Source organism: Geotrypetes seraphini, chromosome 13, assembly GCF_902459505.1.
Source record: "Geotrypetes seraphini chromosome 13, aGeoSer1.1, whole genome shotgun sequence".
In the NCBI taxonomy this organism is placed as follows: domain Eukaryota; kingdom Metazoa; phylum Chordata; class Amphibia; order Gymnophiona; family Dermophiidae; genus Geotrypetes; species Geotrypetes seraphini.
Window position 1 is genome coordinate 21,769,031 of NC_047096.1, and position 8,476 is coordinate 21,777,506.

The window sequence follows — 8,476 nt, forward strand, 5'->3', positions numbered from 1 at the left end:
TGGCAGAGTATTTAGGACCTTAGGTGATAATTCTATAAATTTGCACCGTAAATGAAGAAGACCTGAATATGTATACGCATAGAGGAGAGGAGGAACAGGGGAGATATGATATAGACGTTTAAATACTTAAAAGGTATTAATATAGAACCAAATCTTTTCTGGAGAAAGGAAAATGGTAGAACTAGAGGGCATGAACTGAAGTTGTGGGGTGGCAGACTTTGGAAATTCTTAGGAAATGTTAGGAAATTATTTTTCATGGAGAGGGTGGTGGATGCCTGGAATGCCCTCCTGAGGGAGGTGGTGGAGAAGAAAACAGTGACAGAATTCAAAAGATCGTGGGATGAACACAGAACAGATAAGAACTTAAGAATAGCCTCGCTGGGCCAGACCAATGGTCCATCGAACCCAGTAGCCTGTCTTCATAGTGGCCAATCCACTAGTACCTGGCCAAAAACCATTCTACTGATCTCTAATCAGAAAATGAAGTGTATAATTGGAAGAAACAAGGCCGGTACTGGACAGACTTGAACGATTTGTGTCCTGTATATGGCTATTTGGCTTAGGATGGGCTGGGGAAGGCTTTGATAAGAACTCCAGTAATTTGAGATGGTCCAGAGAGGCAGGAGTAAGCTTCGACATCAACTCCAGTAGTTGGAACCTAAGCACATTACTGGGCAGACTTATACAGCCTATAACCCAGAAATATCAATGAACAAAGATAATTGAACTTAATCATGGATTTGTAATGCATGCACCTACTGAGCAGACTGGATGGACGATTTAGGTCTTTATCTGCTGTCAATTACTATGTTATATTGAAACATAGAAACATGACGGCAGATAAAGGCCAAATGGCCCACCTAGTCTGCCCATTCACAGTAACCATTATCTCTTTCTCTCTCCAAGAGATTCCACGTGCCTATCCCAGGCCCTTTTGAATTCAGACAGTCTCTGTCTCCACCACCTCTTCCAGGAGACTGTTCCACGCATCTACCACCCTTTCTGTAAAAAAATATTTCCTCAGATTACTCCGGAGCCTATCACCTCTTAACTTCATCCTATACCCTCTCATTGCAGAGATTCCTTTCAAATGAAAGAGGCTCGACTCATGCACATTTATATTACGTAGGTATTTAAACGTCTCTATCATATCTCCCCTCTCCTGCCTTTCCTTCAGAGTATACAGATTGAGATCTTTAAGTCTGTCCCCATACGCCTTATCACGAAGACCACTCAATACATTGTGCACAAAATTAAAGGTATGGCTACTTATGGCAACTCATTGGCAGGTATAAGTGGGCATGCCTAAATGTACCATGCCACACGCACAACTTATATTATTCCATAAGTTCTCATGTTGCTCGGTGAAACACCCATGACACAACTCTGATCCACCCCATGCATGTGCATGCCAAGGGATTTAGGCACACTTTATAAAGAGCGCTTACTACTTAATATAGTAAATGCCAGTTATTGGTCCCAATCACCTGCAGAAATACTATTACTGTATTTTATAAATACAGTGAGGGCCTGATTCTCTATAGCGTGTGCTAAAGTTAGAGGTTCATAGTTAGTCGCGTGCGAGACATCAGCGCGCCGACAATCGAGCGCTGACAGTTCAGCGCAAGAAAGAAGCACGCCGCGGGAAAACTTAGTTTTAAAGAGCTCCGAACCGGGGTGTGAGTGGGGAACCCCCCCATTTTACTGTATAGTGTTCGCACTGCTGTTGGGGGGAGGGGGGTTGGGGGGTTGGAGCCCTCCATTATAGTGAAAACGGAACTTTCTCCAAATTTTTTTGGGAAAAGTTCCATTTTCTCTATACTGTGGGGGGTTGCACCCCCCCAATGGCAGCGTGAACACTATGCAGTAAAGTGTGTGTGGGGGGGTTTCTCCCCATACCCCCTGACGGAGCTCTTTAAAACTAAGTTTTCCCGCAGCGCGCTTCTTTCTTGCGGCGAATTGTCAGTGCTCGATTGTCGGTGCGCTGGTGTCTGGCGTGCGATTATCCTGTCACCAAGTTAGATGGCAGTAGGTGCACTGCTATCCCCTAACTAACCAATGGCAGAGCACATAAAAAAAAAATTAGGTGCGCTGCACTAATGCGCCTCTCTCAGGCGTAAAAAGGCGCACAGGGATTCCTAAGCACGCGTAAGGCAGGCAGAGGCATGGCTTGCACTGGAAGTTGCCTTAAGCGTGCTTAGGCATTGCTATGCACCTCTGAATGCACATGGTAGGCTTCTGAAATGTAAGCCAGCAAAATGCCGCCATACATTTCACATGCCTATACAAAACTATAGGCGCGATTCTCCTACATGCGCCTGTATGCCTACAATGTAGGCACGCTCTAGAGAATCAGGCCCTATGTGCAAAAAGTTGCACTTAAGTTGCACTTAAGCCCAACTTACAGAATTTCCCTGTAAGCCATTGTAGGCATAAAATGAGGCACAGTCCTTTTTTGGATGCTGTCATGATATGCTTTGGAGCCCACACAGATTTCTTTCATGAGTGATTGGTAACAAGGAAAGCAGCTCCTGGCAGCAGCTGGGGAGGAGGAAAGAGATGAAGCTCCCCCCTCCCCCCTAGAAGGTGCAATTAAAGCTCCCGAGTTACCCAGCAGACTGTCGACTTCCAAAGGAACCTGATTTATCATTTTCCTACCAGTTACCATAAATACATCTCTGGATATTAATAGAAAAAGTGTCCTTTACACTTTTTCAGATTATTAATCTTTCTTCAGTAGCGAGGTGAATTTATTTCAAAGTCAGGATTGATTTTATTACTCAGGAGAAAGGAATTTTCAGTCGTGTCTGCAGGTAAAACAGTGTTTTACCCAGGCAAAGGGGAGTTTCAAAAATGACCCAACCACATGCATTATTTTACCCACAATAGAGGGAGGTGAGTGGGGTGGAGGTTTGAAAATACGTGCACTTTTTGAATTTTCATATTTACTTGGGCAACCAACCACAGAAAAAGGAGGTACAACTGTGTGCAGATTCTTTTTTTTTTAATTATTTTATTTATTAAATTTTTATAATAATACAAGTATACAATGATAACTTGATACAGATCAGAGATGAAGAAATTAAAATTAACAAAATAAGATATAGACAAGTAATATTTAACTCTTATTTAGCCCACATTATTTGGAGATCAAGAAAGGAAATAAATTTCAAATCAACTATTTAGATCATTAGAGTAATGACATAAGATAACCCATTTCACAACCAGGTGGAAGGTCATATCTAATTAGTCATGGTAACCACACCTTCTTTAGAAGTAATAAATTCTAATAACTGTTTGGGCTCAAAAAATAAAAAATTCTTATTTTGAAATAGCACATAACATTTTGAGGGAAATTTAACAAGAAATGTAGCCCCTAGAGCAAGAACTCTTGGTTTTAAGGCCAAGAATTCTTTTCTACGTCTCTGGTTTTTTTGAGCTAAATCAGGAAAAATTCGTACATTAGAGCCCAAGTAAATTCTGTTGTTCTTGAACGATATTCAGTGTGAAAGTCTACGTATATTTTCACTTAGAAAACTGGTGCAAAATCCACAGCTAAGATTGCGCTTGGGCTTTGTTGATATGTGGGCAATTTGAAAATCATTTCTATAATGCCATCTCTCCTATCTGCTTCCTCTTGGTGTGCTAAATATTTCGGCAGGATTTTATAACTCCATGTTGCAGCAGGAACACTGGGACAATGAAAATTATGTGACTCCTTTAAGCTATGCAAGATCTTGATTCAAATAGTTACTTTAATTCAGATGAAGTTACCTGGAGATCACTGAGATTATGTGGCATGCACTTTATGCAAGACTCATCCCCCCCCCCCAAAAAAAGAGTGACTTCACTGTTATTTAGAATCCCTGAACCGCAGCCAAAGTGGCTGAACTTGGCTGGAGGATGTAGCGAGGGTAAGAGGTGCCTGGGGCAATGGCGCACCTCCTCCCCCACTCTTCTCCTCCGCCAAACCCATCTGCTCTTCCTTCCCCCCCCCGCCGCTGCATGTGTGTGCCCCTGTTCCCTTCCCTCCTCCCCATATCTCTTTAATGTTCCCGGCACGAGCATCAACCCTAACCTGCTGCTCACACCAGCTTTGGCTCTTCCTCTGATGCAACTTCCTAGGCGTGAGTCCAGGAAATGACGTCGGAGGAAGAACTGACGCTGCTGCTCACGCTGGAAAACGTTAAAGAGGTTCAGGGGAAAAGAAAGGGCACATGCGCACGGTAGTGGGAGGGCGGGGAAGAAATATGGGAGGGAGGGAGGCGGAGAGGGGGACGGGTGCTGGTGCCCCCACCAAGATGGCGTGCGGGACAGACCGCCCTGCCTCCCCCCTTTACTACTTGACTGCACATTGACCTCTATTTTAAAAGCATTTACACATTTAAATATTGTGTTTCCCCAAAAATAAGACAGTGTCTTATATTTATTTGGGGCCCAATAAAGGTACTATGTCTTATTTTTGGGTAGGGCTTATTTTTTTTCATATACATGATCATCTCTCCCTTCCCCTCCTTCACCCCAGTTCTTCCTCTTTCCTTTCCCCCACATGTGCAACATCTTTCCTCCCCTCTCACCCATCCCCTTGTGCCTTCCATCTGCAGCATCTTTCTTTCCCTCCATCCCTCCCATCCCCCTGTGCAGCAAAACACTTTGCCCATCTTCCATCCTTCCCTCCCTCCCATCCCTCGTGCAGCAGAACCCTTGAGCACCCGCCATACAGCCGAACTGCCGATGACCCTCAAATCCTTCCTTCCCAACCGATCCCCCGCCGACCGCGACCATAAATACCTTGCTGCAGAGGAACGTCGGGCCGGCAGCACTCACAGGCTGCTTCGCGGCCTTCTCGCTGGGGCCGTCCGTGTACTGATGACCGTAACGTAAGCAGGTAGGGCTAGTTTCAGTTAGGGCGCTGGTCTTTGACCAGAGGGCCGCCACGTGAGCGAACTGCTGGGCACGACGGACCACTGGTCTGACCCAGCAGCGGCAATTCTTATGTTCTGTAAGCGGCACATCTAGAATCTACCCGGGCACAAAGTTTGCAATACACCGCAACATACAATTACAACAGCAAAATATTCAAATATCAGTACACATTATATATTCCGTTTTCTATACCGTTCTCCCAGGAAAGCTCAAAACGGTTTACATGAGTTTATTCAGGTACTCCAGCATATTTTCGCTGTGGGCTCACAATCTATCTAATGTACCTGGGGCAATGGGGGGGGGGGGGAGAGGATTTAAGGGCAAATTCTATAAGAGCCCAACAGGTAGGCGCCTAATTAGGCACTGTTCAGTGCGATTCAAGTACAATTGGGTTTAATGATTCATGCTCATAAGTGAATGAATCAGGCTGAGCGGAACCTATTTTGGAGGTGCCCAAGAAATAGGCCAGCTCTAGGCACAACTAAAAGGTAAGCGCCTAGCTGAGCGCATAAGCACGCTTAAGAGCGGTGATTCTGTAAGAAGGTGCCTAACACGTAGCCAAGCCCACGTCTAACGTGCATAGCGCCTATTATTTTGAAGGCCGCCTAAATTTTTAGAGGCGCCTTGTTACAGAATCGCGCTTTCTTGATAGGCGCCTAGGTTTCAATCAGTGCCGATTAAAAAGCTTAATTAAGCTTGCTGTTCAATTTAGATAGGCGCCTGTCTAGCTGGGCGCCTCTGAAATTGGAGCCTAGCTTTAGGCATTGGTTACAGAATTTGGGCCTAAGTGACTTGCCCAGGGTGACAAGGAGAAGCGTGGGCTTGAACCCACAACCCCAGGGGGCTGTAGCTTTAACCACTGCGCCACACTCTACAACAGGAAAATATCCAAATATCAGTATACATTATGACACAGTAAACTACTCACAACGCAACACAATATACATTAAAACATCTTAATAGACAGCATAGGGGACAAGTAGAAGTGAAGCATATAAACAGATAAGATAAAGCAAGAACTCCAGTGACAAGAATGATTAACGGGAGGAAAAATTTGCACGTGTAGTCAGAAATATGAATTGACCCCAAAATATCCACAAAGAAGAAAATCCAGAGAAAACCAAAAAATAACTCTGTGGAGTGACGATGTTCCTAAATGGACTTTATTTGAAAATGTCAAAGTTCGAAAGGTACACTGAAATCATCCACATAAAAATAAATCATCCACATAAGAGCGTTAAAGGACCTAGTCCACTTGGGATACAGGACCCAACACAGTCCGCGTTTCGACAAAAAGTCTTCTTCAGGGGTCCCTGGGGGTCCTAAAAAGGTGAATACGTGGGAAACAATTGTGTGGTGAGCCGGAAGTGAGACCCCCTGAAGAAGACTTTTTGTCGAAACGCGGACCGTGTTGGGTCCTGTATCCCTAGCGGACTAGGTCCTTTAAGGCTCTTATGTGGATGATTTATTTTTATGTGGATGGAATTATTTTATGAGGATGATTTCAGTGTACCTTTGGAACTTTGACACTTTCAAATAAAGTCCATTTAGGAACATCGTCACTCCACAGAGTTTTTTTTGGGTTTTGTCAGAAATATTATAACACAGGCCATACTTTCAACTCCCAGTACAGCAAATAAGAATGAGGACATAGCAAATTAAAATATTCAGGCTTTGCTGCTGGCCATCACTGACCTACTACTCTGTCTCAACTATCCCTCGCCTTCTCAAAGCAGCTGCTTCCATTTCCTCCACCCTTAATTGCCTTTAATAAGAAATCCACTCAAGGCAGTGGACAACAGGTGCTGCTTGACACAGGTAATGTATATTGTAGTAATATAGCACAGTTATACATAATAAAATCAGCAAATGTCACTGTGACACAGAGAACAGTGAAAGAACTTGGAAAGCCAGATTTAATTATAATAGGAATAACTGCCTTGGTGCTCTCTGAGTTCAAGGGGCAGTCAATTACATTTTTATAGAGAAATGAAATACATACAGTGGCACAGTAGAATGCTCAAATGAAAGAAATGGGACTCCTCTGCTTTTGACCCAAGTGAGCGGACATCAGGATGTTTTCCATTCCTGCTCCGTTTGGTTGCATGGGCTGATGGAAGAGGCAGATGCCAGATTCTGGGAGGATTTCATTGAGCTGCTCTGCCTTCCTTCTCATCCTGGCAAGCTTTTTTCCTCCTTTTCTGCATTTGTCTGAAAGCCCAAACCCCACAGTCACATTTGCTTATTCCAAACATTCATCTCATAATGAGAAGAGGAGCTTTGAGATTGCTTTAGGTCATCGGAGGTGTTTTGGTTCAATGCCGAGGCTTTATCAAAGGCATACTAAGGGCTAGATTCACTAAGCAAACCCATCGTGTACCGATCGGTTTGTGACCCCTTTGCGACCCGTTTTTTCCTCTGACCCGATTCACTAACCTCATGGCCGATCATCCTCCGATCCAATCTGCATATACAAATGAGGGGAAACAGCATGCAATGTAGACAGGCAGCGATTCACTAAACCAAAACTGGGACACCACCTGGGCTGGCCGATCAAGAAACGAGCGACTTCTGGGGACCGGTTGCTCACGTCCTTTCCGACTGCATCTCCTGCTCTCTGCCCCGACTCTCTGCCGTGAATGACTGGTAAAATTATTTCAGTTGTTTCTTTTAGAAAAATCAGTAAAGACACAATTATTTGATAGATTTGTAACTTAAGTTTTTTATGGTTTTTATCAATTATAATTATAGTAGATGACGGCAGATAAAGACCCGAATGGTCCATCCAGTCTGCCCAACCTGATTCAATTTAAATTTTTTTTTTTTTTTTTTTTTCTTCTTAGCTATTTCTGGGCGAGAATCCAAAGCTTTACCCGGTACTATGCTTGGGTTCCAACTGCCGAAATCTCTGTTAAGACTTACTCCAGCCCATCTACACCCTCCCAGCCATTGAAGCCCTCCCCTGCCCATCCTCCTCCAAACGGCCATGCACAGACACAGACCGTACAAGTCTGCCCAGTAACTGGCCTTAGTTCAATTTTTAATATTATTTTCTGATTCTAGATCCTCTGTGTTCATCCCACGCTTCTTTGAACTCAGTCACCGTTTTCCTCTCCACCACCTCTCTCGGGAGCGCATTCCAGGCATCCACCACCCTCTCCGTAAAGTAGAATTTCCTAACATTGCCCCTGAATCTACCACCCCTCAACCTCAAATTATGTCCTCTGGTTTTACCATTTTCCTTTCTCTGGAAAAGATTTTGTTCTACGTTAATACCCTTTAAGTATTTGAACGTCTGAATCATATCTCCCCTGTCTCTCCTTTCCTTTCTTATGTATTTCTTATGACTTGTACAAATTTGCTGACGATCAGCTTTCTTTCATTGTAAACCGCCTAGAACCGCCAAGGTCTGGCGGTATATAAGAATAAAGTTGTTGTTGTTGTTTATAGGCATCCATTTATAGAATTTGTCCCTGAGTGACATTTGCAACAGCACTAACTACATCAGGGCTGCCCAAGTCCGGTCCTCGAGATCTACTGGCAGGCCAGG